Source organism: Micrasema longulum, unplaced genomic scaffold, assembly GCF_059751315.1.
Source record: "Micrasema longulum isolate JH-2025_06_02 unplaced genomic scaffold, ASM5975131v1 h1tg000493l, whole genome shotgun sequence".
NCBI classification, from domain to species: domain Eukaryota; kingdom Metazoa; phylum Arthropoda; class Insecta; order Trichoptera; family Brachycentridae; genus Micrasema; species Micrasema longulum.
Genome location: NW_028277690.1, coordinates 305,640 through 322,916, shown reverse-complemented (window position 1 = coordinate 322,916; position 17,277 = coordinate 305,640). Strand labels below are relative to the sequence as shown.

At 32.4% G+C, this 17,277-nt stretch overlaps 1 long non-coding RNA gene across 1 annotated transcript; it reads right to left on the bottom strand.

The window, feature by feature from the left end:
- Positions 1 to 322: 322 nt before the first annotated feature.
- Positions 323 to 15,950, bottom strand: LOC148281146 (uncharacterized). Its single transcript, XR_015822421.1, has 2 exons — positions 15,844 to 15,950; positions 323 to 532 (listed from the first exon to the last, which is right to left on the bottom strand). It is a non-coding gene; the product is annotated as an uncharacterized LOC148281146 (long non-coding RNA).
- Positions 15,951 to 17,277: the final 1,327 nt, after the last annotated feature.

Genomic DNA, 17,277 nt, shown 5'->3' with positions numbered 1-17,277 from the left:
AGACCCCTTTCATTTAAAAATTCGGAAAAAAAAATATCGACCCACCCTAACATACATACATTCATAAAACATAGACAATTTATTTATAATGCGAAACTTCATGGTCACCATCTGTATATATATTTTTTTAAATTATTATTTATTTTCATATTTTATTTTCGACATCCAGTAAGAATCTCCAATCCGTGGCATGCATAAAATTTTCTGCCTCCCTATGACCAATGTCACGAAAGATTAGATTATTATTGCTCTAAGATTAGAGCACACGTATGTACCGTATTTCAGGATTTAAAACAAATAAAATAAATTAATAAAATAATCGTACCTGATAAAGATTCCATTGAGCCAATCAGGAAAAACGCCACCAAAACTGCCATCCCTGTACTTCTTAACAACGACACCATTTTGAATTTTCTGTCACTTCACAACAACACTCACTTTTCACAACAACTTGCTATTGGACGTCTACGCGCTTGAGTCACACTTGAACTTCGAAATTGGCTCAAGTGGTCAAATTAAAGGCACTTCACAGCTGAAAAAATAAGAAAAACACGGTTAGTAATTTATTTTATTAATATCAAAAACATTTTTCACTAATTATTTTTAATTAATTAAACTTCCGTCATCATCACCAAAGTACTTTCGAAACGACCCAATTTTTTACCGGACACGGAGCTATGAGAAGTTACCTATATAGGTTTAAATGAAGGAATGATGACTATTGTCCATGCGATGATATTTCTTCAGAGTATCAAACATCTGTTATTTCAGTGCCCATTTTTCAGTTTACAACGCCATCATCCTGAAGCAGAATGCAGGAAAGATGGAATATCCTTAACAGATATCCACACTGTAGTTAAAAGTAGTTATCACGCGCCATTGTTCTTGAACTTTGCAACAATGGTGATTGGACTCATAAAGGTAATAAACCAAATCAGTGATCGAACATCCCATTTCCATGACAAACAAAAACGATTTTTTCCGAGTACCTTAGCCTTGTACATGACACGTAAGGCTACTAAATACTGGAGTCCAAATATATATTTAAAAAATTTAAAAAAACATTATGCCAATCTATTTTGGAGTACGGTATAATCGGTTGGGGTGGTGCGAGTGACACAGTTTTAAATAGTGTATTTGTTGCACAAAAATCCATAATTAAAACAATACTCAGAGTCCCGATACAGACATCTACTGAAGAAACATTCCACAAATCACAACTTATGACACCTAAACAATTATACGCTAAAACAATACTCACAGATTCAAAAACTACTTTTACTAAAATGAAAGACATAACCCCTACAATACATCACAAACAAATAATATAATACCTATATCCTCAACACAAAGAAAACTTAAACAAATACAAACTAATACCACTTTCGGACAAAGAGATTTTAAGTAATATTCAATTAAAATCTATAACCTACTTCCACTATCTATTAAAACAATTAGTAACGAGAAAATGTTTAAAAAGGCTATAAAAAAATGAATAGTGAAGCTAGGTAGAAGTAAAGGGGATTGTCTCATTCGCCCAAACCAATATTGAATCAACTGCTCCACAAGTGTATAGCTTATGTTAGGTTTTTGTTATTTTCATTGTGCGTTTTGTAATGTAAATTATATAAAAACAAAAACAAAAAACAAACCATCACGCCGTTTTCCCGTAAGGGTAGGCAGAGAGGATAGAACGTCACAACAATCTTTGCATACAAATCTCGCTTCCTCTACATTCATACATCTTCTCATGCACGCGCGCCGATTTTTCCGACTTTTGACATGTCCATCTATAAGTATTTGTTGGATTTGGTCATGCCATGTCTTTCTCTGTCTTCCTCTATAGATGTACATATATACCTAGTTTTTAAAACTGTGAATGTTTTGTTAATTATCTATGTTTATTAAGTAAGGCTTCTTTGTTTATTCTTTAATGAAAAAACATTTCAAAAAAGTATATTGTTAAGTGTCCTCCGCACGGGTAACCCCAGTGAGGTCACATTATTTTTACTATTAATCATAGTTTGTAAGAGAAAAATATGAATGAATAAATAAATAAATATAAATAAATAATCGTCTTAGTATATACCGATGAAGATAGCCGTTCATAATCGCGGCCCTGATGATGTAGTAACCTCGAAACCGATCGACGTATAATTTAAAAAGTTTATACAAAATTATAAACAAATGGTGTAGGTTAATATGGTTTATTTTATTTTTATATATTTTTTGGAGACATACAGTCGATAATGATTAAATTACATATTAAAGATATAGTTGTCAGACAGATCCAATTAGTTTCTATATAATAATCGAACATATTAAATTATGGTGCATTCTTAAATTTGTGCATGCGAATATATATTATTTACGAATATATACATATATATATATATATTTATATATGAGATGGATATGTTCTCATCATCACTATGACAGCATCATCTGTATGGCATGTGATGTTAATGACCTCATCTCCTTTAGTAGATTCACTACTTTTTTTTATTCTTAAAAGCGTTTTTTTTATATATATTTATTCTGCTTGCGGAAGAAAAGGTTTTAGGCGTATATATTGTTGTTGTATATTTAGTTATAAAGGTGCTAAACTTGCTTTGTTTCTTTGTTGTTCGCGATATGTGTTATTTTCTAGTTATAAATATTATTTATGTCCCTAATTGAGTTGTTGTAACTCCTTGGAATGTAATTCCACGTATTATACTTGTAAAATACTTTTTGTTATATGATTTATAAATAAAAATAGAAAATATATATAAAAATATTACATATATGTAAAAGGTTGTGTTTGTGTGTATTTGTATGAGAGTAAATATTCGGTTGTAAGTAAGCTAGAGATGCCACGAATATTCGGCTCCTATTCGATGTTCGACCTATTCGGACACTTTTTTCAATATTCGGTATTAGTCCGAATACTCCGTACTATTCGGCCGAATATCGAATACCAAATCATGAAAAAAAAAAAACGCACACATTATCAAAAATCATATCTATTTTATGCACAAATTACTAGATTCATATTTAAAATCTATCAGTGGTAAGTTGTAATTCAAAAAAACATTTTATTTCTATTCACACTGTGGCTGCTAAGCCAGCCAATGACAGGTCATAGGCCCTGTAAATGCCTAGACTTCCAAATTCCCTTCTCAAAAATATATTAATATTTGTTTCATTTAGAATGAGGGACACCGATAGGAAGATCCTCTGTCTTTAAAACGGTTTTTGGGTGTGTGAAGGGAGTGCTTTTACTGCAATGGATACATAAAAGTGTACATATTTTAATTTTCCAATTGATTAACATAAAATTTGAATTTATATGACACTGGGTTGGTCATATGACCTCTGATCCGCCACGTAAAATTATACTTCAAATATTTCCTAACTTATCCACTCTATTGGGCAACTCTCCAAGTAAGTCAAATCAATAAATTAATTGAACCTTAATGTAATACAAATCCCTTTTAATTCACCGTAATTAAAAACACGTAGAAACGCATTAATTTATGCATTTTTACAAGGCTTATCTTAATGGAAACATGGTGATCAAATAATACATTATTTATTATTATTAGTATTTAAAGCATTAAATAAGTAGCTTATTTGATGTTCCGACTATGCCCCGACAAACACATTTTAGTGTTCCTTCACGTACTCAGAAATGATGGTATTTTGTTCCTCGGCATCGTATCGACGGTGGAAATGGAATTAAAAGTTAGTATTAAGTTATTTTTTTCACTTTGGCAATAACCGTCTAGCGATTCGTCTCGCCGTGGATTTCAAATCTTCAAATAGAATGCTGTTAACCTTTTACACCGATTTTTAAATATATTTTAATGGAAAACACTGTATATAATTTCATATAATATTCCCAATTTAGGGACATGCAGATAACAATATTTATTTACAGACGTATTTATATTTTAAAAGTATGTTATTTTCAAAAGCAGAATAGAAATAAAGATACACTACAAATTAAGAGTATGAAAAAGATCCAAAAATTACAATATAAACATAATACATGTTAATAAGGTTTAATTTAACATTCACAAATTTATTGTTTATTTATGCTTTCTTAAGTTGGTTTATATCATCTTAGGATCGATGTCTTTAACACGAGCCTTGTAAAATTTAAAAAACAATGTGAAATAAAAATGAATATTATATTGTATTGAAATATTATGTACTTAGTTATTCAAAACAAAAATGTGATTATTACAGTGTTTTTGTATAAAGCGGCCTGGCTTTTTTTAACAGAACATAGAATTGACGTTACTGCATCCGATAACACACATATCTAATTTTTTCAAAATTAGGGACTGGTTGCTTTATGCATACCTAGGTTCAATTAAGAGTAGCAATCGAGTGAAAAACTCCCGTCCAGGGTGGGTTCTGGCGCTTCATACATAGAACTGTATTCCTTCTTAATCATCATGATTCCCTTTCCGCACCTAATGGTGCATAGGGCACCAGTCCACATGATTTTTTTTGGAGATATTGGTGTTATCGGGTACAGTAAGGTCAGTTCTATGTTCTGCTAAAAACAGCCAGCCATTTTAATACAAAAGACTGTAGTAATCACCTTCTGAAAAAAGTGTTGATCACAAAACCGGAATGTCTTAATTTGCAGAAAACACCCACAGCACTAGATAGATCTTACTTTAAGATGCTGATGGAAAATTAACGCCTCCAGAAATCTAGTTCTCTTTAATAAATTAAAGTACATGATTATTTCAATTTTATGAATTCATTTATTCAAAAATTCAAATGATTTAGAAACCAAGTGGGTTTTAAGTTTCTTCCGAAACATCACTTTACTCTCACAGTTTCAGACCTTTGCTGGGAGAGCATTCTATGCTGTAGGGCCTGCGACCGCAAATGCGCGTTTGCCAAATTTAGTGCGCTATTTGCGTAGAGGTATAATAATTTTTCATTTCGATGTAGATTTAGCTGATCTAAGCGTAATACGTCTATCAGCTAGTTCTACATCATCATCATTCCCTTTCCGCACCTAAAGGTGCATAGGGAAATGCATTGGTACACCAATCGCAGAGAATCTTGATCATTTTCGTTACATAAAGGTAAGATGACGAGTCTAAAGCTAGGGTTTTCTAGGACAGCGGTGCCCGTATCTTAACGCCCGTAGTGAACGGTGATGCGGTGGACAGCCGTCGTAGTGGTGACTAGAGAGTGGTTTTATTTTTTAAAGGTGTTATCAACACCATTTTTATAGGAAACCACTCTCTAGTCACCGTTACGACGGCTGTCAACCGCATTAATGTTCACTACGGCCGTTAAAATACGGGCACCGCTGTCCTAGGAAACCCGAGCTTTACGCTTCAGGAACCAGTCCAGGGACTATGAAATATTCTAGTGTGAAAACACCCTATTAAAAACATATTTTAAATACACCACGTCGGGAATCAAACCCGAGACCTCTTGAATGGTAGGCAAACGCGCTGACTATTATACCACGAGGCCGACGTTGTCTGTCTGGGCACGCATAAATAATATAAATAATTATCTATAATTAATCAGCTGTGAAAGTGTTAAATGCAAACGATGACAGAGTTTTTTATCCTGCTTTTGAAAACAAACATGGCCGCCTCCGTGATTTGGCGGGAATGGAATTCGGAAAATTCGTGACTAGACAGCGGTAAAATATTACACTTTTAATTTTAATTCACGAAAATCTCATTTAGACGACTTCATTCCGGTAGACATTAGACCATCTTACGTTGGGAGATAAATAATTATCACTAACACTACGTATTTTAACAGATTTTTCAAGACGCCATATTTTTCTTTGACGCTGAGAAACGCGTGTCATATTGCACAAACACGTCTCCAAGGAATGTGGTATGGATTCTTGCCATTTTTTAAAATAAAATATCCCATTTTACGAGTACCGATAAAAATATATGAAATGTATTGAGAATAATTAATTGTATTTCTAAAATCAATATGGGTATTGTGGAGAAGTGTTCGCATATATAACTTTAAAAAAGAAATAAAAAAAAATAAGACACTAGAAAAATGCGACATGTTTGGCATTGATAGATGTGACGTCAACATTTGTGACGATGTTCTATAAAAATTTGAACAGTTAGGAACAAAGTTGAAAATTAACATAAATCGTGACGTATTAGGGGCGTGACAAACGCAATGACCGTTTTTGCGTGAATTAAAAATGACAAATTTAAAAATATATTTTATGCTAGTGCAATAAAGAACTTTAAATTGACAGAATTTTTAAATATTTTAATTCATTCGTCGGCCTCGTAGTGTAATGGTCAGCGCGTTGGCCTACAGTGCAAGAGGTCTCGGGTTCAATTTCCGACATGGTTGACATAAAATACTTATTTAAAAAGGAGTTTTTGCACTAGAGTATTTTATAGACCCTGGACTGGTACCTGAGACGTAAGACCGATCATCATACCTTAATGAAAAAATAATTATCAAGATACACTGCGATCAGTGTACCAATGCATTAGATGCGGAAATGGAATGCTGATGATGGTGTTTTTCATAAAACCTTATTACTTGTATCAACGTATGACAGGGTTACAAATGATGAAATCAGGCGAGAGTGTAAATCTGAGTCAGGCATAATTGATAAGATTAAGAAAGATCTCTAAGATGGTTTGGTCGGGTAGAACGAATGGACGACGAAAGAATGGTAAAACAAATATGGCGGAAATGAACGGTAACGTGAGACGAGGACGACCGAGGAAGAAGTGGCATGATAAAATAAACCAGGCGAAATTCCTTAAAGCTTATAGAAAGCTATATAGAGGGAAGAAAGGCAATGACAAAGAACCTTAATTATATGAGTGATTAAATACCTGTAACTATAGGGGTCCCTCAGGGGTCTATATTAGGCCCCCTATTGTATTTATTGTATATTGATAACCTTAGACATTCAAATGTATCAGGGAGGTATTTTGTATATGCAGATGATACTCTATTGATTTATATATGTGATAATGAAACCCAACTGCAAAACAACATCAATGAGGATCTGAATAAATTTATAAGAACTCACTAACAATAAATACAAATAAGACTAAATATATGATAATAAAACAAGAAAACAAACGCCCCATGAAACTTAACCTAATAATTAAAGATGAGCAAATTAAACAAACAGAAAATGTAAAGTACTTGGGTTTGGAAGTGGGTGAAAAATTAGCGTGGACAAAACATATCAAAGCAGTTATAAAAAAACTAGCTCCAATTATTAGAATTATGAGAAGAACAGATGTCTTTGACAAAAGTACAAAATTAATGATATACAATGCTTTTATACTTCCACACTTGGATAATTAATATGGTCGCAATGTAGTAAACAGATGCAAGAATCAATACAAAGAACAATGAATAAAGCACTTAAAGTAACATTTCATTTTAATAAATATACTAGAACCACAGATTTATAAAGAATAACAAAAATGCTCAATCTAGAGGAATTGACCTACACAGAAAGAATAAAAATGATATTTAAGATGAAAAAGAATAAAATAAAGACAAATATTAAATTTAATTTTAACTACAACATACATAAAATAAATACAAGAGCATCAAATAATTTAACTTGCGAACGACCTAGGACCAACGGAAAAAGAAACAGTTTATTGTATACAGCAATCAATTTTTACAATTCACTTTCTAATGATCTAAAAAATATACAAAACATGTACGTAAGTACGTACTTAAAACATCTAAATAAAACAGTTCTTACAGCCCGTGTGACGAGTGATATGTGATGTTATTTTATCGAATTTTTATTTAAACTATTGTGTTATTATATATAATATCCCCTCATACCAGCACTTTTGCTGATTGGGAATATTTCGTACAAATAAAATATGTAATATGATGTAATATGTAAAGTTTAAAAATTTTGTATTTTGACATAAATAAAAAATAAATAAAAAAATAATATTAGACCCTATTGTTTCATTTAAAAAATATGTTTATTCAAAACGTTTGTATTCTTTTTAGTGTGCGTATGTGTGTGTAATTCGTACACACATATGAGCATAAGCAGATGTTTGATAGTACTATTACTGTGGCAATTATTGACAGCTGGTAGTGAGCAGCGACTTTAGTCGACAATTGTAGCGAAATTTAGAGCCCCTTGTCAAATTCAAATTTCAAATTTAGTGGAGAACGCGTTCTAAATTACAAATTTAATTGAAATGGGTAGGGGGCGGAAATAACGAGACATTCTGAGGATTAAATTGAAACTTATTTGAATAAACCGGTCATAAAACGCATGATATCTCAACAGAAACCATCAACTAGGACTAACAGAAAAAGAAACAGTTTTGTGTATACTTTCATTCATTTTTGTCAAATTGGTTTTAAAAATCTTTTTCTTGAATTCTAAGTTTAGTGTGTAAAAAAAAAAAAAAACGGGAAACCAAACAATTTATAACAGTCAAAAAAAGTGTTTGTTTATTTATTTTTTATATCTCGGTATCAAAAAATACTTGATTTACTTGTATTTAATTTTTTTAAACTTTTATTTTATTGATATATTAAAGATTTTTTATATTTTTACGTAAACATTATTATATTGTGTTACCAAAATGTTTAAAAAGAGAAATCCCTGCAAAAAAACTGCTTTTGCAGTTTGGCGGGAATCAAGAAAATTGTTTAGAAGAATGCTTATGTGAAAAAAATTTCAATAATAAAAATATATATATATGAAACAAAAAACGGAGAAAATAAATATTTTGTAACGGATTTATCTCTGTTGTAATATATTCATAGAAATATTAATATTTATACATAGAAAGAATGCACAAGGAATCATTCTGTGTAAATATTTCGCGTGTCCTTCGCATTCTTTTTCTACGTTTCGGATCGCATTACAGCGTCCATTATCGGAGCTGATGTTATTTGTGTAAATATATGCATCTATTCGCCTTCTTAAAAATTTCACTCCTTTGTTGTACACAAAATACGAGTATCGTTAGTTTATTTTTTATTTTATTTATTTAATGCACAAAATACACAATTTTACAGAGACACAATTATATGTTTTCTATGTCCCGACTTGTTAGAAAATTCCGTGTTAAGTCGGGACTCTTCGATATATAAATTAAAAAATTTTATTTACATATTAAAACAATATACAAAATAATAATAGAAAAATAAAAAAAATATAATACATGTCGAAAATGGAATCAAAAGTTTTACAATAATATGTATGACAGCGATGACATACACATACAGTACTAGTAAAGTAACCAGACCGCGAACAATATATTATCATAACACAAATAAAATATAGTTTTGTGTAATGTAGTCTGACGATGTCGGTCACGACGAAACCCGGTCACTAGTAAATAAAATAATTATAAATAAAAGTGGAATAAAACTATAAAGTATTTTTATTATTATAAATAATATTATTTGAGAATTCGCTACTTACACGTGAAATGTGATCCCACCCAGTTCCATTTAAATCCCAGTAGTATTTTGACAGAACAAGGCAAAATAGAATTTAAATTGGCAGTTGCGTACCTAGCGACGTCTACAGAGTAATTAATGATTAAAACGTAAAATTATTCATTTAGTTATATAAGTTTAGTCGACTTCAGTTTGATGCGCAAATGCGGTTTCTGGACTGTTCTAATTTTATGGGCACAGCCTAAAACGTCGTAATATGTTGGTGAATATGTATAAATCTTACATATCTTAGATATATTAATTTTAAGATGGGGTTTTCTACTAATCAATTAAATTATAACAAAATTTTAGACTCTCTTAAATTAACTAAATTGCAAGAACGAAGAACATCGACCGATCTTATGACTTTATATAAAATAATAAAACCAATGTTCGATACCCCTGATCTACTGAAATTGATTTCATTCTATGTACCACCTAGATTAAGCAGAACATCTACAATATTTTATTGTCAAAATTCTCGAACGGTAGCTCAATATAACTCACCTATTGTTAGATTACATAATACCGGGAATGAATATGCATCACATTTTGATATATTTAGTTTATCTCTGCCTTACTTAAAAAATAAAGTGACCAACATATTTTTATCAAAAAGAGCAAATCATCTTCAGAAGATTGGGTTGGAATAGTTATAATTTGATTGATTAATGTATTTTGTTATTGTATAATTTCTTTAAAATATGTATGTATTTCAAGTAATTAATAATGTGTATAGTACGAGTATATTAATATTTCATACTCGATTTTTTTTATTTTTAATATTTTTATTTCTAAGCACTCTTTATACCACATATATGTAAATGGCAGAAATGCCGTATATAAATAAAAATATAATTTGAAATTAATAAAATATGACATTTAATATTTAAATGTGAATTTGTATGCATATATTTATATGCAAGTGGCTGCGAACGCCCGCCGTACGAAGCGTCAGCGTCGCTATTTTTGGCGGTAACAGCCGGCGTTCTAAATCCTATTTTTGAATTCAAATTTATCAAAATGGCGCGCTATCTACACCTCCCCACCCCCAAGTCGAACGCTCAGATATATAAATATTGCGAACGTTTTGTCGTTAGGCTCATCGTCAGATTTCAGAACAGAGTAGCCATCGAGTAGGAAACACTCGTCTTAGGTTCCTGTAATATCTCACACACAATTAGGTATTTTTCATTCCGCCAGGACACGAGATGTTATAATATGCTAAAATATTTTAAATCAGTAGCTCAATCACAAATAACTATCGTCGTGCTAATAAGCGACGTGATTACAATTTCTCACCATGGTTGTTTACCGTATTCGCGATCACAATGGAACAACTACTATTGAATGTCAAAATATTTACGTTTCGCGACGTATAATCCTGCTGCGCAATCACATATTTGAATTTCAACGGTGTAAATATGGAAAATATTCCAAAACTGGATTTATATATTATTTCATCATGCTATTTATTGTATTTTACTGCTGCAGAAAAAAAAAAAAAACAACCTTCGGTCAAATAGGATTGGCCCAATACTCGGTCAAAATGTACAATCTACTTCCATTATCCATAAGGACAATTAGTAAGTTCTTACAATATTAAATTATTATTAAGAAATGGATAGTGGAGGTGGGTTGCGCACGGATCGATGAGTGGATCAAGTCAAATAGGTAAAATGTGTGTACTGTTTATGAAATTTGTTATATTGGTCTATATGTATTAATTATGTTTTTTATGATTATTTTTGTTTTTTATTTAACATATTACAACAGAGAAGAACATTTAAGATAAGGTAATATGGAAGTCTAGGCATCTACAGGGCTTATGACCTGTCATTGGCTGGTTTAAGTGGCCTTCACACACTGTAACATTCACCATTCTGCCCATATTTGAACATCATTTGGCGGCCTCCGTGGTGTAGTGGTCAAGACGCTTGACTCACAGACGGAAGGTTCCGGGTTCGATTCCCGGTGAGAACACAAAAAAATAAATGTGATTTTTCTCAAGCCTGGGTGTTCTGTGATGTAATTCACCGCTGTAATTGGGCCTCCTGGCCTGTTGTGGTGCAAAAATAAAAATAAATAAATAAATAAATCTATATTCCTTCAATTCTTTCATCTGTTGATGTTTGTGAAGTCAAAGGGCTGAAAATTTTATTTATGCGGGTGAGATGCATTCAATTGAATTATTTCACCTACATACTAGGCAACGCCTGAAAAATTTTTTTTTTCAATTTCTATACTTCTTCATGGACCAGGTGGATTTATCAACAATATTTTGAGTTTGTCTAAATTTTTGTAGACAAGAACTGGACTCTTCTTCTCTGTTGTAGTATGTTAATGTTAACAGCTCCCCAGGGAGTTGAATCCAGTCCTTGTCTACAAAAATTTGGACAAACTCAAAATATTGTAGTTTTTTATTGTTTATTATGTTAATGATAATCAGGTTAATCAGATTAATTACGTTTTTTATTGTTAACTTTGTTAAATAGCTAATTTAGGACATGTTTCACATTTTATTGTAATATTAAGTCCATTTGTAAATACTCGCTACAAACTTTGAAATATATTTTTTTCACTTAAATTTTAATTTAAAAAAAACTCATTTATGTTTTCTTTTTCCTTCTCTTTTTTATACTTTCATAATTAACCTTACATATAATTGCTTTATAATATGGAAACTTCACTGGTCCATTAGAATTAAGTCTAATTGTGTAAAATATAAAACTTTGTAACTGTACTGTATGTTTCCTAAATAAAAGAAAATAAAAATAAATTTTAAAAAATTCCCTCGGCACGGGACACCCCAGTGAGGGAACATTATTTTGTACAAAAAAAGAATACAAACAATGTAAAAGTATAAATAAATAAATATACTCCCAGGTATTTTAAACTCTCGGCCTTTTTGATGACTTGGTTTGGCAGATTAATAAAGTATATTCTGTAATAGTAACGAAGAAAAAATATTCGTCTGTAAAATGTTGTTTTTGCCGGTTACGATGTTTTGACAATCATAAATATCTAACTAACTAACTAACTAACCATCACGCCATTTCCCCGGAGGGGTAGGCAGAGAGGATAGAACGCCACACCACTCTGTCCTGGCACACTTCCTTTTCTTCCTTAACATTCATACATCTTCTCATGCACGCACGTCGATTATTCCGACTTTTCACATGACCACTTTCAAGAATTTGTTGTACTTGATCATGCCATGTCTTTCTCGGCCTTCCTCGACTTCTACAACCAGACACATTCGCATCATAAATCTTTTTAGCCGTTCTTTCATCATTCATTCGCTCCACATGACCGAACCATCGCAAAAGACCTTTCTTAATTTTGTCGATAATGCTTAACTCAGCCTTGCATTCTGCTCTAATTTCGATCATAAATATCGTTATCTTAAAATATTTTATGATGACAAGATACGTGTTTGCCTAAGAGCGATATTATAAATATAGGAATGTTTACTTTAAAACATGTGTTTGTACGCAAAACCAACAAAATTAAACAAAAATCAAACTCGCAAACAAAGTATTGTCACAGAAGATAAACGTTATTTAGAAATAGCTCACACCTGATGGTGCAAAGGACATGAAATACGGTATTATCACTATGCAGAAAATATAGTGATAGTTCTGTCAATAATGCATGTCTCTTCACGGATCTCGACATTTGTGCACCTAACCTAGGGGTAGGCAGAGAGGATAGAACGCCATAACACTTTATCTTGGCATACAGACCTCGCTTCCTCAACATTCTTACATCTTCTCGTGTACGCACGCCGATTATTCCTATTTTTGACATGTCCATCTTCAAGTATTTGATGGACTTGATCGTGTCATGTCTTTCTCGATCTTCCTCGTTTTCTGCATCCATCAACATTCGCATCGTAGATCCTTTCAGCCGTTCTTTCGCTGTCCATTCGCTCTACATGTCCAAACCAACGCAGCACCCCTTGATTCTGTCGATAATACATGCCTCAGCCTTACACACTTCACGGATCTCGACATTTGTGCACCTATCATACATCGTTTTACCACACATTCGCCCGAGGGATCGCATTTCAACAGCTTTCAACCTACATTCATTATTATTATTCCAATTGCATACTTCGCTCCCATACATTAGAGTTGGCACTAGAACTCCGTTGTGAACTGCTAGTTTAGCCTCCTGCGATAAACATTTGTTTGCCAAAGTAGATTTTAGTGCACCGATCACCCTGTTCCCGGCACTCTCCCTCCTTTCAATATCTTTCTCGGCCTTTCTCGGCCTTTCCGTCCCTGGTAAACATACTTCCTAGGTACACAAATTCTTCTACCTTATTCAGAATATCTCCGTTCACGCTGATCTCACATTTAGTTAGATTTTCATCCCTTTCAAAAACCATCACAGGATTTTTCAAAGACTATTTAATTATTATTAATATTTAAAGCATTAACTTTGTGATCAAAAATTTAACTAAATGTTATTAAATAATAATAATGGTTAATTAACAAAAATTACAAATTCTTTATCTACTACATACGTACTTATGTAACAGATTTCTCTGGATTATGTCTAGTCTGCCTAACTAGATACAACCTGTTTTAAGGCAGACATTTTTATGCAAAAATAAACAATAACATGACTACCTACTAGTAAATATTTATATACAGGGTGTTCATTAAACCCTGTCACATCCGAACCCACGATGATCAGTATGAGCAAGAAGACATATTGGCACAATAAAATATTTTTTTAAAACGAATCAAATTTAAAAAAATAAACTATCAAAAAAAGCAAATGGTTGCTTACTTCTGCAGGGGAGAAACGAAGAGGGGGAAGGGAGAATCTAATACTGCGCCGCACTCCCTTCACTTCTCCCCTGCAGAAGTTAGCAACCATTTGTTTTTTTAAAATATTTTATTAAAAAAAAAATTCTTTGTACTAAATATATTTTTAAATATGCTAATATGTCTTCTTGCCCATATTGATAATTGTGGTTTCAGATGTGACAGGGTTTAAATAACACTCTGTATATAATTCCTCTGCTCAGCTCTTTAACTTCACAAACGATGTTCAAATATAGGCAGAATGGTGAATGTTACACAGTGTGTAAAGTGGCCACTTAAACCAGCCATTGACAGGTCATAAGCCCTGTAGATGCCTAGACTTCTATATTACCTTCTCTTAAATGTTCTTCATCTCTGTTGTAATATAAACAACTCCGCAGGGAGTTGAATCCAGTCCTTGTCTACAAAAATTTGGACAAACTCAAAATATTGTTGATATATATATATATTAAAGGCTACTCAACTTAGGCCCGAAAGGCCGATGAAACGAGGCCTGGAGGACCGATCACATAAGGCCCAAAGGGCCGAAATTCATAGTATGTAACGTTGGCAATAACCGACTGTGTCCTGCTAGTAAAACTATAATTATTTTCCGTATCTAATAGTGCATAGGGCACTAGATTCATACACGGAACGCGTCACGTCTTGACCAATTTTATTAGATGTAGGTAAGCTGACCAGTTTTAAGCTTCAGATGCCAGTCCAGGGGACCATAAAAAATATTCTGGTTTAAACACAAGTTTACATTCATGTCAACCATTTCCCTTGCCCCTTCTTTATTTACATTTAAGTCAAGATTGGAATGGCACTATCTAAATATTTAAATAGTTCCTTATCCTTCTTCTTTCCTTCCCATCCCCTCTCCTCTCTTCATAGTAAAGTGTTAATTGTTTTTAATTTTTGTATAAAATTGTAAGATTCAATATGTCCATGTATTTGTAATTTTCTTAAACTAAACGGTTTGGGTAGGTAGGAAGAAATTGCCTTAAGGCAATATGCCCGCCCTTATATGTATATTTATTGTATATGTATATAAAGTGTTAAATAAATAAACCATGCCAGGAATCGAGCCCGAGGCCTATTGTAAGGTAGGGCGTTGATTAAATATGCCGCAATTGATAAAAAAGGCAGTGCCGTATGTACCGTAATGTAAAAAAAAAATTGGATAGTATTCAATTGAAATTATACAGTGATAATATTTTGTGTGGTACATTATTTTAGATCATTATTTGAATATTCAAATTTTAAATTTCATTTCGAACAATGGTTCTATTTTTAAATAATATGACGCCTGCGTTTACCGGCGCAGGCTATTAAATCGTAAAAATAAATCACATAACACAGCGGAACACAAAACAATAATAAAAACTAGTGTAAAATATTAAATGAATTTAAAAAAACGCACTGAAAAACTTGAGATGAAGCGGGTAATCTTAGAAATGGAAAAAATAAAATATTAAAACAGCAAATAAACTGCTCTCAAGCGAAAATCTACCGGTAAACAGAACAAAAAAAATAAGAAAGTATTACTAACTTCACACCATAAGCCACGGAATTCGAATTTTAAATTAGATTCGAAATTTGAAATGTTCACGGGCGGAGCGACGACCACGCGCGTCTAAGTTTCGAACAAGACTGAATTCTGCGGAGAAAATAGTTTTTTTTTAGAGGGAACGCGCCGGTGTTCGTGCAATATACAGTACGTTCAGAAGAAAATACGCATTAAATTTTTGTTTTTTTTCTTTTAAATCAATAATCAAACTGTAGGGATTTTTTTATACAGTATCAATTAATTTTGCTTGTTGATCACATAAATAAAAACGTTTTATCATAATATTTTTTTTATATTTAATTTTCGTCGGCCTCGTGGAGTAGTGGTCTCAGGTTCGGTTCCCGACATGGTTTAAGTGGCCACTTTACACACTGTGTAACATTTACCATTCTGCCCATATTCGAACATCCATGTCTCGTCAATTCTTTCATCTGTTGACGTTTGTGTAGTCAAAGACTTCTATATTATTATCTTCTCTAAAATGTTCTTCATCTCTGTTATAAAATGTTAATATTAATAGCTCCCCAGGGAGTTGAATCCCGTCTTTGTCTACAAAAATTTGGACAAACTCAAAATCTTGTTGATCTAGTAGTTAAGTGTTTGGTGTCATGGAAGGTATTGAATAATTTTCTTTTTTTTTAAACTTCTTTAATTTTTTTTATTTTCTTTAACTTCACAAACATCAACAGATGAAATAATTGAAGGAATATAGATGTTCAAATATGGGCATAATGGTGAATGTTACAAAGTGGGTAAAGTTGCCACTCAAACCAGTCAATGACAGGTCATAAGCCCTGTAAATGCCAAGACTTCCATATTCCCATCTCAAAAATGTTTTTTATCATTCTGCCCGTGTTTAAACATCCACATTTCTTCAACTCTTCCATTTGTTTACATTAGTGAAGTAAAAGGGCTGAAACCGTTACCATGTGGGTGAAATTTATCCGGCTGAACCGATTCACCTTGAGGCAACGCCTGAAAACAATTTTCCAATTTTTATTCTTCTTCTTAGGCCAGTTAGTCAATTCGAAAATGTTTTGAGTATGACCAAACGTTTGCAGACAGGCTGGATTTCCTCCCTAGGAAGTTATTACGATTTGTTGTAACAAATTTAGATCTAACGTTTTACTGTCTCGAAAAGAAAAACATTGATTCTGATTATTTTTTCTCCAGAATAAGGAAATATCATGTTTTTTAACAATTTCAAATAATTACGAGTCTGTGAAATACTGTGCAGCAAAAAAATTTTTTTTTTTACTACTTATAAGTTGCATAAAAAATATTTTTAAAGAAAACGGTTCATTGCATTGGCCACGCCCCTAATAGGTCTCGAATCAGGTAAATTTTTGAACTTTGTTAGTGACCGTTATAAAACATCGCCACGAATCTTGACGTCACAATAGGGTATTAACACTC